A 12,189-nucleotide genomic window follows, 5' to 3' on the forward strand; every position below is an offset into this window, starting at 1 on the left:
GACAAGACCTAAGCAGCGTCGACTCCGTGGCGCAACGGTAGCGCGTCTGACTCCAGATCAGAAGGTTGCGTGTTCAAATCACGTCGGGGTCACAATGAAATTTTCGTTTACGGAAGCCATAGGCGAGTATGTCAGTTTAATCAGATACCAAACGATTACGGAGAACGGACGAACAGAACTTGCTTGAAAAAAGCTACTAGTGCAATTTTCGCGTTCTGACATTAAGGTGAAGGCGCCGACTCGCACGTTCTCCAGGCGCGAAGTGTCTAGTATTTTTGATATTTATATCGTTTAACGCTAATATATAACTGAGAGATAATGATTACGCAATATTTTGCTCGATTAGACGTCTTTAGTCAGGCAGAGTATAATACTTTTCCTTAAGTTATGGGAACAGAAAGATCGTGAAAGGGGGTATAGCTCAGTCGTAGAGCATTCGACTGCAGATCGAGAGGTCCCCGGTTCAATCCCGGGTGCCCCCTTCATTTTTCAGTATCTCGAAAAAACAAATGACGATTGTCGCGGTGAGTTGCAAATGCATGTTTGAGATGCACCCTGCACGCCATACCGAAGGCTTTGGAGCAACATTTCAATGGGGGGGATCGCAGCCCAGAGTCTTGCAGGTCATCGTCCTCCCGCCATGAGGTCGAACTGTACGAAATCCACTTGCTTGGCGGAAGAATCTTGTACACTGAATTTTGTAGAATATGGTGATAGGCAAAAGTTTTCTTGTACCGCTGCACGGAGAAACAAAAATTGGAGGAGCTGGGATTTGAACCCAGGACTTTCTGCATGCGAAGCAGACACTCTACCACTGAGTTACACCCCCGCCAGAGCAAGTACATCTGGGACGAGTGCCTCGTGGATCCTACTGTCATTATTTCTTAGGTTTGAACGGTACAGTAAGTGTTGGAGGAACCTATTCATGACAAGACCTAAGCAGCGTCGACTCCGTGGCGCAACGGTAGCGCGTCTGACTCCAGATCAGAAGGTTGCGTGTTCAAATCACGTCGGGGTCACAATGAAATTTTCGTTTACGGAAGCCATAGGCGAGTATGTCAGTTTAATCAGATACCAAACGATTACGGAGAACGGACGAACAGAACTTGCTTGAAAAAAGCTACTAGTGCAATTTTCGCGTTCTGACATTAAGGTGAAGGCGCCGACTCGCACGTTCTCCAGGCGCGAAGTGTCTAGTATTTTTGATATTTATATCGTTTAACGCTAATATATAACTGAGAGATAATGATTACGCAATATTTTGCTCGATTAGACGTCTTTAGCCAGGCAGAGTATAATACTTTTCCTTAAGTTATGGGAACAGAAAGATCGTGAAAGGGGGTATAGCTCAGTCGTAGAGCATTCGACTGCAGATCGAGAGGTCCCCGGTTCCATCCCGGGTGCCCCCTTCATTTTTCAGTATCTCGAAAAAACAAATGACGATTGTCGCGGTGAGTTGCAAATGCATGTTTGAGATGCACCCTGCACGCCATACCGAAGGCTTTGGAGCAACATTTCAATGGGGGGGATCGCAGCCCAGAGTCTTGCAGGTCATCGTCCTCCCGCCATGAGGTCGAACTGTACGAAATCCACTTGCTTGGCGGAAGAATCTTGTACACTGAATTTTGTAGAATATGGTGATAGGCAAAAGTTTTCTTGTACCGCTGCACGGAGAAACAAAAATTGGAGGAGCTGGGATTTGAACCCAGGACTTTCTGCATGCGAAGCAGACACTCTACCACTGAGTTACACCCCCGCCAGAGCAAGTACATCTGGGACGAGTGCCTCGTGGATCCTACTGTCATTATTTCTTAGGTTTGAACGGTACAGTAAGTGTTGGAGGAACCTATTCATGACAAGACCTAAGCAGCGTCGACTCCGTGGCGCAACGGTAGCGCGTCTGACTCCAGATCAGAAGGTTGCGTGTTCAAATCACGTCGGGGTCACAATGAAATTTTCGTTTACGGAAGCCATAGGCGAGTATGTCAGTTTAATCAGATACCAAACGATTACGGAGAACGGACGAACAGAACTTGCTTGAAAAAAGCTACTAGTGCAATTTTCGCGTTCTGACATTAAGGTGAAGGCGCCGACTCGCACGTTCTCCAGGCGCGAAGTGTCTAGTATTTTTGATATTTATATCGTTTAACGCTAATATATAACTGAGAGATAATGATTACGCAATATTTTGCTCGATTAGACGTCTTTAGCCAGGCAGAGTATAATACTTTTCCTTAAGTTATGGGAACAGAAAGATCGTGAAAGGGGGTATAGCTCAGTCGTAGAGCATTCGACTGCAGATCGAGAGGTCCCCGGTTCAATCCCGGGTGCCCCCTTCATTTTTCAGTATCTCGAAAAAACAAATGACGATTGTCGCGGTGAGTTGCAAATGCATGTTTGAGATGCACCCTGCACGCCATACCGAAGGCTTTGGAGCAACATTTCAATGGGGGGGATCGCAGCCCAGAGTCTTGCAGGTCATCGTCCTCCCGCCATGAGGTCGAACTGTACGAAATCCACTTGCTTGGCGGAAGAATCTTGTACACTGAATTTTGTAGAATATGGTGATAGGCAAAAGTTTTCTTGTACCGCTGCACGGAGAAACAAAAATTGGAGGAGCTGGGATTTGAACCCAGGACTTTCTGCATGCGAAGCAGACACTCTACCACTGAGTTACACCCCCGCCAGAGCAAGTACATCTGGGACGAGTGCCTCGTGGATCCTACTGTCATTATTTCTTAGGTTTGAACGGTACAGTAAGTGTTGGAGGAACCTATTCATGACAAGACCTAAGCAGCGTCGACTCCGTGGCGCAACGGTAGCGCGTCTGACTCCAGATCAGAAGGTTGCGTGTTCAAATCACGTCGGGGTCACAATGAAATTTTCGTTTACGGAAGCCATAGGCGAGTATGTCAGTTTAATCAGATACCAAACGATTACGGAGAACGGACGAACAGAACTTGCTTGAAAAAAGCTACTAGTGCAATTTTCGCGTTCTGACATTAAGGTGAAGGCGCCGACTCGCACGTTCTCCAGGCGCGAAGTGTCTAGTATTTTTGATATTTATATCGTTTAACGCTAATATATAACTGAGAGATAATGATTACGCAATATTTTGCTCGATTAGACGTCTTTAGCCAGGCAGAGTATAATACTTTTCCTTAAGTTATGGGAACAGAAAGATCGTGAAAGGGGGTATAGCTCAGTCGTAGAGCATTCGACTGCAGATCGAGAGGTCCTCGGTTCAATCCCGGGTGCCCCCTTCATTTTTCAGTATCTCGAAAAAACAAATGACGATTGTCGCGGTGAGTTGCAAATGCATGTTTGAGATGCACCCTGCACGCCATACCGAAGGCTTTGGAGCAACATTTCAATGGGGGGGATCGCAGCCCAGAGTCTTGCAGGTCATCGTCCTCCCGCCATGAGGTCGAACTGTACGAAATCCACTTGCTTGGCGGAAGAATCTTGTACACTGAATTTTGTAGAATATGGTGATAGGCAAAAGTTTTCTTGTACCGCTGCACGGAGAAACAAAAATTGGAGGAGCTGGGATTTGAACCCAGGACTTTCTGCATGCGAAGCAGACACTCTACCACTGAGTTACACCCCCGCCAGAGCAAGTACATCTGGGACGAGTGCCTCGTGGATCCTACTGTCATTATTTCTTAGGTTTGAACGGTACAGTAAGTGTTGGAGGAACCTATTCATGACAAGACCTAAGCAGCGTCGACTCCGTGGCGCAACGGTAGCGCGTCTGACTCCAGATCAGAAGGTTGCGTGTTCAAATCACGTCGGGGTCACAATGAAATTTTCGTTTACGGAAGCCATAGGCGAGTATGTCAGTTTAATCAGATACCAAACGATTACGGAGAACGGACGAACAGAACTTGCTTGAAAAAAGCTACTAGTGCAATTTTCGCGTTCTGACATTAAGGTGAAGGCGCCGACTCGCACGTTCTCCAGGCGCGAAGTGTCTAGTATTTTTGATATTTATATCGTTTAACGCTAATATATAACTGAGAGATAATGATTACGCAATATTTTGCTCGATTAGACGTCTTTAGCCAGGCAGAGTATAATACTTTTCCTTAAGTTATGGGAACAGAAAGATCGTGAAAGGGGGTATAGCTCAGTCGTAGAGCATTCGACTGCAGATCGAGAGGTCCCCGGTTCAATCCCGGGTGCCCCCTTCATTTTTCAGTATCTCGAAAAAACAAATGACGATTGTCGCGGTGAGTTGCAAATGCATGTTTGAGATGCACCCTGCACGCCATACCGAAGGCTTTGGAGCAACATTTCAATGGGGGGGATCGCAGCCCAGAGTCTTGCAGGTCATCGTCCTCCCGCCATGAGGTCGAACTGTACGAAATCCACTTGCTTGGCGGAAGAATCTTGTACACTGAATTTTGTAGAATATGGTGATAGGCAAAAGTTTTCTTGTACCGCTGCACGGAGAAACAAAAATTGGAGGAGCTGGGATTTGAACCCAGGACTTTCTGCATGCGAAGCAGACACTCTACCACTGAGTTACACCCCCGCCAGAGCAAGTACATCTGGGACGAGTGCCTCGTGGATCCTACTGTCATTATTTCTTAGGTTTGAACGGTACAGTAAGTGTTGGAGGAACCTATTCATGACAAGACCTAAGCAGCGTCGACTCCGTGGCGCAACGGTAGCGCGTCTGACTCCAGATCAGAAGGTTGCGTGTTCAAATCACGTCGGGGTCACAATGAAATTTTCGTTTACGGAAGCCATAGGCGAGTATGTCAGTTTAATCAGATACCAAACGATTACGGAGAACGGACGAACAGAACTTGCTTGAAAAAAGCTACTAGTGCAATTTTCGCGTTCTGACATTAAGGTGAAGGCGCCGACTCGCACGTTCTCCAGGCGCGAAGTGTCTAGTATTTTTGATATTTATATCGTTTAACGCTAATATATAACTGAGAGATAATGATTACGCAATATTTTGCTCGATTAGACGTCTTTAGCCAGGCAGAGTATAATACTTTTCCTTAAGTTATGGGAACAGAAAGATCGTGAAAGGGGGTATAGCTCAGTCGTAGAGCATTCGACTGCAGATCGAGAGGTCCCCGGTTCAATCCCGGGTGCCCCCTTCATTTTTCAGTATCTCGAAAAAACAAATGACGATTGTCGCGGTGAGTTGCAAATGCATGTTTGAGATGCACCCTGCACGCCATACCGAAGGCTTTGGAGCAACATTTCAATGGGGGGGATCGCAGCCCAGAGTCTTGCAGGTCATCGTCCTCCCGCCATGAGGTCGAACTGTACGAAATCCACTTGCTTGGCGGAAGAATCTTGTACACTGAATTTTGTAGAATATGGTGATAGGCAAAAGTTTTCTTGTACCGCTGCACGGAGAAACAAAAATTGGAGGAGCTGGGATTTGAACCCAGGACTTTCTGCATGCGAAGCAGACACTCTACCACTGAGTTACACCCCCGCCAGAGCAAGTACATCTGGGACGAGTGCCTCGTGGATCCTACTGTCATTATTTCTTAGGTTTGAACGGTACAGTAAGTGTTGGAGGAACCTATTCATGACAAGACCTAAGCAGCGTCGACTCCGTGGCGCAACGGTAGCGCGTCTGACTCCAGATCAGAAGGTTGCGTGTTCAAATCACGTCGGGGTCACAATGAAATTTTCGTTTACGGAAGCCATAGGCGAGTATGTCAGTTTAATCAGATACCAAACGATTACGGAGAACGGACGAACAGAACTTGCTTGAAAAAAGCTACTAGTGCAATTTTCGCGTTCTGACATTAAGGTGAAGGCGCCGACTCGCACGTTCTCCAGGCGCGAAGTGTCTAGTATTTTTGATATTTATATCGTTTAACGCTAATATATAACTGAGAGATAATGATTACGCAATATTTTGCTCGATTAGACGTCTTTAGCCAGGCAGAGTATAATACTTTTCCTTAAGTTATGGGAACAGAAAGATCGTGAAAGGGGGTATAGCTCAGTCGTAGAGCATTCGACTGCAGATCGAGAGGTCCCCGGTTCAATCCCGGGTGCCCCCTTCATTTTTCAGTATCTCGAAAAAACAAATGACGATTGTCGCGGTGAGTTGCAAATGCATGTTTGAGATGCACCCTGCACGCCATACCGAAGGCTTTGGAGCAACATTTCAATGGGGGGGATCGCAGCCCAGAGTCTTGCAGGTCATCGTCCTCCCGCCATGAGGTCGAACTGTACGAAATCCACTTGCTTGGCGGAAGAATCTTGTACACTGAATTTTGTAGAATATGGTGATAGGCAAAAGTTTTCTTGTACCGCTGCACGGAGAAACAAAAATTGGAGGAGCTGGGATTTGAACCCAGGACTTTCTGCATGCGAAGCAGACACTCTACCACTGAGTTACACCCCCGCCAGAGCAAGTACATCTGGGACGAGTGCCTCGTGGATCCTACTGTCATTATTTCTTAGGTTTGAACGGTACAGTAAGTGTTGGAGGAACCTATTCATGACAAGACCTAAGCAGCGTCGACTCCGTGGCGCAACGGTAGCGCGTCTGACTCCAGATCAGAAGGTTGCGTGTTCAAATCACGTCGGGGTCACAATGAAATTTTCGTTTACGGAAGCCATAGGCGAGTATGTCAGTTTAATCAGATACCAAACGATTACGGAGAACGGACGAACAGAACTTGCTTGAAAAAAGCTACTAGTGCAATTTTCGCGTTCTGACATTAAGGTGAAGGCGCCGACTCGCACGTTCTCCAGGCGCGAAGTGTCTAGTATTTTTGATATTTATATCGTTTAACGCTAATATATAACTGAGAGATAATGATTACGCAATATTTTGCTCGATTAGACGTCTTTAGCCAGGCAGAGTATAATACTTTTCCTTAAGTTATGGGAACAGAAAGATCGTGAAAGGGGGTATAGCTCAGTCGTAGAGCATTCGACTGCAGATCGAGAGGTCCCCGGTTCAATCCCGGGTGCCCCCTTCATTTTTCAGTATCTCGAAAAAACAAATGACGATTGTCGCGGTGAGTTGCAAATGCATGTTTGAGATGCACCCTGCACGCCATACCGAAGGCTTTGGAGCAACATTTCAATGGGGGGGATCGCAGCCCAGAGTCTTGCAGGTCATCGTCCTCCCGCCATGAGGTCGAACTGTACGAAATCCACTTGCTTGGCGGAAGAATCTTGTACACTGAATTTTGTAGAATATGGTGATAGGCAAAAGTTTTCTTGTACCGCTGCACGGAGAAACAAAAATTGGAGGAGCTGGGATTTGAACCCAGGACTTTCTGCATGCGAAGCAGACACTCTACCACTGAGTTACACCCCCGCCAGAGCAAGTACATCTGGGACGAGTGCCTCGTGGATCCTACTGTCATTATTTCTTAGGTTTGAACGGTACAGTAAGTGTTGGAGGAACCTATTCATGACAAGACCTAAGCAGCGTCGACTCCGTGGCGCAACGGTAGCGCGTCTGACTCCAGATCAGAAGGTTGCGTGTTCAAATCACGTCGGGGTCACAATGAAATTTTCGTTTACGGAAGCCATAGGCGAGTATGTCAGTTTAATCAGATACCAAACGATTACGGAGAACGGACGAACAGAACTTGCTTGAAAAAAGCTACTAGTGCAATTTTCGCGTTCTGACATTAAGGTGAAGGCGCCGACTCGCACGTTCTCCAGGCGCGAAGTGTCTAGTATTTTTGATATTTATATCGTTTAACGCTAATATATAACTGAGAGATAATGATTACGCAATATTTTGCTCGATTAGACGTCTTTAGCCAGGCAGAGTATAATACTTTTCCTTAAGTTATGGGAACAGAAAGATCGTGAAAGGGGGTATAGCTCAGTCGTAGAGCATTCGACTGCAGATCGAGAGGTCCTCGGTTCAATCCCGGGTGCCCCCTTCATTTTTCAGTATCTCGAAAAAACAAATGACGATTGTCGCGGTGAGTTGCAAATGCATGTTTGAGATGCACCCTGCACGCCATACCGAAGGCTTTGGAGCAACATTTCAATGGGGGGGATCGCAGCCCAGAGTCTTGCAGGTCATCGTCCTCCCGCCATGAGGTCGAACTGTACGAAATCCACTTGCTTGGCGGAAGAATCTTGTACACTGAATTTTGTAGAATATGGTGATAGGCAAAAGTTTTCTTGTACCGCTGCACGGAGAAACAAAAATTGGAGGAGCTGGGATTTGAACCCAGGACTTTCTGCATGCGAAGCAGACACTCTACCACTGAGTTACACCCCCGCCAGAGCAAGTACATCTGGGACGAGTGCCTCGTGGATCCTACTGTCATTATTTCTTAGGTTTGAACGGTACAGTAAGTGTTGGAGGAACCTATTCATGACAAGACCTAAGCAGCGTCGACTCCGTGGCGCAACGGTAGCGCGTCTGACTCCAGATCAGAAGGTTGCGTGTTCAAATCACGTCGGGGTCACAATGAAATTTTCGTTTACGGAAGCCATAGGCGAGTATGTCAGTTTAATCAGATACCAAACGATTACGGAGAACGGACGAACAGAACTTGCTTGAAAAAAGCTACTAGTGCAATTTTCGCGTTCTGACATTAAGGTGAAGGCGCCGACTCGCACGTTCTCCAGGCGCGAAGTGTCTAGTATTTTTGATATTTATATCGTTTAACGCTAATATATAACTGAGAGATAATGATTACGCAATATTTTGCTCGATTAGACGTCTTTAGCCAGGCAGAGTATAATACTTTTCCTTAAGTTATGGGAACAGAAAGATCGTGAAAGGGGGTATAGCTCAGTCGTAGAGCATTCGACTGCAGATCGAGAGGTCCCCGGTTCAATCCCGGGTGCCCCCTTCATTTTTCAGTATCTCGAAAAAACAAATGACGATTGTCGCGGTGAGTTGCAAATGCATGTTTGAGATGCACCCTGCACGCCATACCGAAGGCTTTGGAGCAACATTTCAATGGGGGGGATCGCAGCCCAGAGTCTTGCAGGTCATCGTCCTCCCGCCATGAGGTCGAACTGTACGAAATCCACTTGCTTGGCGGAAGAATCTTGTACACTGAATTTTGTAGAATATGGTGATAGGCAAAAGTTTTCTTGTACCGCTGCACGGAGAAACAAAAATTGGAGGAGCTGGGATTTGAACCCAGGACTTTCTGCATGCGAAGCAGACACTCTACCACTGAGTTACACCCCCGCCAGAGCAAGTACATCTGGGACGAGTGCCTCGTGGATCCTACTGTCATTATTTCTTAGGTTTGAACGGTACAGTAAGTGTTGGAGGAACCTATTCATGACAAGACCTAAGCAGCGTCGACTCCGTGGCGCAACGGTAGCGCGTCTGACTCCAGATCAGAAGGTTGCGTGTTCAAATCACGTCGGGGTCACAATGAAATTTTCGTTTACGGAAGCCATAGGCGAGTATGTCAGTTTAATCAGATACCAAACGATTACGGAGAACGGACGAACAGAACTTGCTTGAAAAAAGCTACTAGTGCAATTTTCGCGTTCTGACATTAAGGTGAAGGCGCCGACTCGCACGTTCTCCAGGCGCGAAGTGTCTAGTATTTTTGATATTTATATCGTTTAACGCTAATATATAACTGAGAGATAATGATTACGCAATATTTTGCTCGATTAGACGTCTTTAGCCAGGCAGAGTATAATACTTTTCCTTAAGTTATGGGAACAGAAAGATCGTGAAAGGGGGTATAGCTCAGTCGTAGAGCATTCGACTGCAGATCGAGAGGTCCCCGGTTCAATCCCGGGTGCCCCCTTCATTTTTCAGTATCTCGAAAAAACAAATGACGATTGTCGCGGTGAGTTGCAAATGCATGTTTGAGATGCACCCTGCACGCCATACCGAAGGCTTTGGAGCAACATTTCAATGGGGGGGATCGCAGCCCAGAGTCTTGCAGGTCATCGTCCTCCCGCCATGAGGTCGAACTGTACGAAATCCACTTGCTTGGCGGAAGAATCTTGTACACTGAATTTTGTAGAATATGGTGATAGGCAAAAGTTTTCTTGTACCGCTGCACGGAGAAACAAAAATTGGAGGAGCTGGGATTTGAACCCAGGACTTTCTGCATGCGAAGCAGACACTCTACCACTGAGTTACACCCCCGCCAGAGCAAGTACATCTGGGACGAGTGCCTCGTGGATCCTACTGTCATTATTTCTTAGGTTTGAACGGTACAGTAAGTGTTGGAGGAACCTATTCATGACAAGACCTAAGCAGCGTCGACTCCGTGGCGCAACGGTAGCGCGTCTGACTCCAGATCAGAAGGTTGCGTGTTCAAATCACGTCGGGGTCACAATGAAATTTTCGTTTACGGAAGCCATAGGCGAGTATGTCAGTTTAATCAGATACCAAACGATTACGGAGAACGGACGAACAGAACTTGCTTGAAAAAAGCTACTAGTGCAATTTTCGCGTTCTGACATTAAGGTGAAGGCGCCGACTCGCACGTTCTCCAGGCGCGAAGTGTCTAGTATTTTTGATATTTATATCGTTTAACGCTAATATATAACTGAGAGATAATGATTACGCAATATTTTGCTCGATTAGACGTCTTTAGCCAGGCAGAGTATAATACTTTTCCTTAAGTTATGGGAACAGAAAGATCGTGAAAGGGGGTATAGCTCAGTCGTAGAGCATTCGACTGCAGATCGAGAGGTCCCCGGTTCAATCCCGGGTGCCCCCTTCATTTTTCAGTATCTCGAAAAAACAAATGACGATTGTCGCGGTGAGTTGCAAATGCATGTTTGAGATGCACCCTGCACGCCATACCGAAGGCTTTGGAGCAACATTTCAATGGGGGGGATCGCAGCCCAGAGTCTTGCAGGTCATCGTCCTCCCGCCATGAGGTCGAACTGTACGAAATCCACTTGCTTGGCGGAAGAATCTTGTACACTGAATTTTGTAGAATATGGTGATAGGCAAAAGTTTTCTTGTACCGCTGCACGGAGAAACAAAAATTGGAGGAGCTGGGATTTGAACCCAGGACTTTCTGCATGCGAAGCAGACACTCTACCACTGAGTTACACCCCCGCCAGAGCAAGTACATCTGGGACGAGTGCCTCGTGGATCCTACTGTCATTATTTCTTAGGTTTGAACGGTACAGTAAGTGTTGGAGGAACCTATTCATGACAAGACCTAAGCAGCGTCGACTCCGTGGCGCAACGGTAGCGCGTCTGACTCCAGATCAGAAGGTTGCGTGTTCAAATCACGTCGGGGTCACAATGAAATTTTCGTTTACGGAAGCCATAGGCGAGTATGTCAGTTTAATCAGATACCAAACGATTACGGAGAACGGACGAACAGAACTTGCTTGAAAAAAGCTACTAGTGCAATTTTCGCGTTCTGACATTAAGGTGAAGGCGCCGACTCGCACGTTCTCCAGGCGCGAAGTGTCTAGTATTTTTGATATTTATATCGTTTAACGCTAATATATAACTGAGAGATAATGATTACGCAATATTTTGCTCGATTAGACGTCTTTAGCCAGGCAGAGTATAATACTTTTCCTTAAGTTATGGGAACAGAAAGATCGTGAAAGGGGGTATAGCTCAGTCGTTAGTTCCGCCGCGGCCGCGGCCGTGTGCAGACGTGCGGTGGTGGTCGCTTCGCCTGTGCTTAAGAGCGCACGCAGCTGTTGGTATTGTAAGTACTACTTCACGAAAGTGATGGAGGATGAGTTGAGACGTTACACGCTACGATTTGGATTTCCGTATGGCTATGCTCGACCACAGGTTCACGAACTTATTGACTGGTTTTACGATCGATTAGGACTGCGAGATGATGAAGTTCTTGGGTTTTCGTATGATTTTCTTGCGAACGCTGTTTATGTAAAATTGATTAGTGACGATCCTTGCGTTCGTATTATGACCCTCACGGAAGGCACTGTGGATTTTGTGAATTCTAAAGGCGAAATTTGTAAAGTATCTGTTAGTCATGCTGGACTAGGGCTACGAACCGTCCGTATATTCAATCTGCCTTTCGAAGTTAGCTTCGATCGAATTCGGCAAGCTTTGTCTCCCTACGGTAATGTCTTGCAAATTCATGCCGAGCAATGGAGGGGTTACAAACATTTCAATGTTGATAACGGCGTTCGGAATGCGAAAATTGATTTAACGAAGCACATCCCGTCCAACATTTTGGTGCAGGGTTTTCGCGCGCTGGTGATGTACGAAGGACAACCGCGAACTTGCGT

At 46.5% G+C, this 12,189-nt stretch overlaps 37 non-coding genes across 37 annotated transcripts; 25 read left to right on the forward strand and 12 right to left on the reverse strand.

The window, feature by feature from the left end:
• Nucleotides 1–20: 20 nt before the first annotated feature.
• Nucleotides 21–92, forward strand: Trnaw-cca. The gene has a single exon. It is a non-coding gene; the product is annotated as a tRNA-Trp (tRNA).
• A 318-nt stretch (nt 93–410) lies between these two features.
• Trnac-gca lies at nt 411–482 on the forward strand. The gene has a single exon. It is a non-coding gene; the product is annotated as a tRNA-Cys (tRNA).
• Nucleotides 483–757: 275 nt separating this feature from the next.
• Nucleotides 758–829, reverse strand: Trnaa-cgc. The gene has a single exon. It is a non-coding gene; the product is annotated as a tRNA-Ala (tRNA).
• A 118-nt stretch (nt 830–947) lies between these two features.
• On the forward strand, nt 948–1,019 carry Trnaw-cca. Its single transcript has one exon. It is a non-coding gene; the product is annotated as a tRNA-Trp (tRNA).
• Nucleotides 1,020–1,337: 318 nt separating this feature from the next.
• On the forward strand, nt 1,338–1,409 carry Trnac-gca. The gene has a single exon. It is a non-coding gene; the product is annotated as a tRNA-Cys (tRNA).
• Nucleotides 1,410–1,684: 275 nt separating this feature from the next.
• Trnaa-cgc lies at nt 1,685–1,756 on the reverse strand. The gene has a single exon. It is a non-coding gene; the product is annotated as a tRNA-Ala (tRNA).
• Nucleotides 1,757–1,874: 118 nt separating this feature from the next.
• On the forward strand, nt 1,875–1,946 carry Trnaw-cca. Its single transcript has one exon. It is a non-coding gene; the product is annotated as a tRNA-Trp (tRNA).
• A 318-nt stretch (nt 1,947–2,264) lies between these two features.
• On the forward strand, nt 2,265–2,336 carry Trnac-gca. The gene has a single exon. It is a non-coding gene; the product is annotated as a tRNA-Cys (tRNA).
• A 275-nt stretch (nt 2,337–2,611) lies between these two features.
• Trnaa-cgc lies at nt 2,612–2,683 on the reverse strand. The gene has a single exon. It is a non-coding gene; the product is annotated as a tRNA-Ala (tRNA).
• A 118-nt stretch (nt 2,684–2,801) lies between these two features.
• On the forward strand, nt 2,802–2,873 carry Trnaw-cca. The gene has a single exon. It is a non-coding gene; the product is annotated as a tRNA-Trp (tRNA).
• Nucleotides 2,874–3,191: 318 nt separating this feature from the next.
• Nucleotides 3,192–3,263, forward strand: Trnac-gca. Its single transcript has one exon. It is a non-coding gene; the product is annotated as a tRNA-Cys (tRNA).
• Nucleotides 3,264–3,538: 275 nt separating this feature from the next.
• Trnaa-cgc lies at nt 3,539–3,610 on the reverse strand. Its single transcript has one exon. It is a non-coding gene; the product is annotated as a tRNA-Ala (tRNA).
• Nucleotides 3,611–3,728: 118 nt separating this feature from the next.
• Trnaw-cca lies at nt 3,729–3,800 on the forward strand. The gene has a single exon. It is a non-coding gene; the product is annotated as a tRNA-Trp (tRNA).
• A 318-nt stretch (nt 3,801–4,118) lies between these two features.
• On the forward strand, nt 4,119–4,190 carry Trnac-gca. The gene has a single exon. It is a non-coding gene; the product is annotated as a tRNA-Cys (tRNA).
• A 275-nt stretch (nt 4,191–4,465) lies between these two features.
• On the reverse strand, nt 4,466–4,537 carry Trnaa-cgc. The gene has a single exon. It is a non-coding gene; the product is annotated as a tRNA-Ala (tRNA).
• A 118-nt stretch (nt 4,538–4,655) lies between these two features.
• On the forward strand, nt 4,656–4,727 carry Trnaw-cca. Its single transcript has one exon. It is a non-coding gene; the product is annotated as a tRNA-Trp (tRNA).
• Nucleotides 4,728–5,045: 318 nt separating this feature from the next.
• Trnac-gca lies at nt 5,046–5,117 on the forward strand. The gene has a single exon. It is a non-coding gene; the product is annotated as a tRNA-Cys (tRNA).
• A 275-nt stretch (nt 5,118–5,392) lies between these two features.
• On the reverse strand, nt 5,393–5,464 carry Trnaa-cgc. The gene has a single exon. It is a non-coding gene; the product is annotated as a tRNA-Ala (tRNA).
• Nucleotides 5,465–5,582: 118 nt separating this feature from the next.
• Trnaw-cca lies at nt 5,583–5,654 on the forward strand. Its single transcript has one exon. It is a non-coding gene; the product is annotated as a tRNA-Trp (tRNA).
• Nucleotides 5,655–5,972: 318 nt separating this feature from the next.
• Nucleotides 5,973–6,044, forward strand: Trnac-gca. Its single transcript has one exon. It is a non-coding gene; the product is annotated as a tRNA-Cys (tRNA).
• Nucleotides 6,045–6,319: 275 nt separating this feature from the next.
• On the reverse strand, nt 6,320–6,391 carry Trnaa-cgc. Its single transcript has one exon. It is a non-coding gene; the product is annotated as a tRNA-Ala (tRNA).
• A 118-nt stretch (nt 6,392–6,509) lies between these two features.
• On the forward strand, nt 6,510–6,581 carry Trnaw-cca. Its single transcript has one exon. It is a non-coding gene; the product is annotated as a tRNA-Trp (tRNA).
• Nucleotides 6,582–6,899: 318 nt separating this feature from the next.
• Nucleotides 6,900–6,971, forward strand: Trnac-gca. The gene has a single exon. It is a non-coding gene; the product is annotated as a tRNA-Cys (tRNA).
• Nucleotides 6,972–7,246: 275 nt separating this feature from the next.
• Nucleotides 7,247–7,318, reverse strand: Trnaa-cgc. The gene has a single exon. It is a non-coding gene; the product is annotated as a tRNA-Ala (tRNA).
• Nucleotides 7,319–7,436: 118 nt separating this feature from the next.
• Nucleotides 7,437–7,508, forward strand: Trnaw-cca. The gene has a single exon. It is a non-coding gene; the product is annotated as a tRNA-Trp (tRNA).
• Nucleotides 7,509–7,826: 318 nt separating this feature from the next.
• Trnac-gca lies at nt 7,827–7,898 on the forward strand. The gene has a single exon. It is a non-coding gene; the product is annotated as a tRNA-Cys (tRNA).
• A 275-nt stretch (nt 7,899–8,173) lies between these two features.
• On the reverse strand, nt 8,174–8,245 carry Trnaa-cgc. Its single transcript has one exon. It is a non-coding gene; the product is annotated as a tRNA-Ala (tRNA).
• A 118-nt stretch (nt 8,246–8,363) lies between these two features.
• On the forward strand, nt 8,364–8,435 carry Trnaw-cca. Its single transcript has one exon. It is a non-coding gene; the product is annotated as a tRNA-Trp (tRNA).
• A 318-nt stretch (nt 8,436–8,753) lies between these two features.
• Nucleotides 8,754–8,825, forward strand: Trnac-gca. Its single transcript has one exon. It is a non-coding gene; the product is annotated as a tRNA-Cys (tRNA).
• Nucleotides 8,826–9,100: 275 nt separating this feature from the next.
• Nucleotides 9,101–9,172, reverse strand: Trnaa-cgc. Its single transcript has one exon. It is a non-coding gene; the product is annotated as a tRNA-Ala (tRNA).
• A 118-nt stretch (nt 9,173–9,290) lies between these two features.
• Nucleotides 9,291–9,362, forward strand: Trnaw-cca. The gene has a single exon. It is a non-coding gene; the product is annotated as a tRNA-Trp (tRNA).
• A 318-nt stretch (nt 9,363–9,680) lies between these two features.
• On the forward strand, nt 9,681–9,752 carry Trnac-gca. Its single transcript has one exon. It is a non-coding gene; the product is annotated as a tRNA-Cys (tRNA).
• A 275-nt stretch (nt 9,753–10,027) lies between these two features.
• Trnaa-cgc lies at nt 10,028–10,099 on the reverse strand. Its single transcript has one exon. It is a non-coding gene; the product is annotated as a tRNA-Ala (tRNA).
• Nucleotides 10,100–10,217: 118 nt separating this feature from the next.
• On the forward strand, nt 10,218–10,289 carry Trnaw-cca. The gene has a single exon. It is a non-coding gene; the product is annotated as a tRNA-Trp (tRNA).
• Nucleotides 10,290–10,607: 318 nt separating this feature from the next.
• Trnac-gca lies at nt 10,608–10,679 on the forward strand. The gene has a single exon. It is a non-coding gene; the product is annotated as a tRNA-Cys (tRNA).
• Nucleotides 10,680–10,954: 275 nt separating this feature from the next.
• Nucleotides 10,955–11,026, reverse strand: Trnaa-cgc. The gene has a single exon. It is a non-coding gene; the product is annotated as a tRNA-Ala (tRNA).
• A 118-nt stretch (nt 11,027–11,144) lies between these two features.
• Nucleotides 11,145–11,216, forward strand: Trnaw-cca. Its single transcript has one exon. It is a non-coding gene; the product is annotated as a tRNA-Trp (tRNA).
• Nucleotides 11,217–12,189: the final 973 nt, after the last annotated feature.

The sequence above is a fragment of the Schistocerca americana genome, chromosome 3, assembly GCF_021461395.2.
Source record: "Schistocerca americana isolate TAMUIC-IGC-003095 chromosome 3, iqSchAmer2.1, whole genome shotgun sequence".
Taxonomy (NCBI): Eukaryota; Metazoa; Arthropoda; class Insecta; order Orthoptera; family Acrididae; genus Schistocerca; species Schistocerca americana.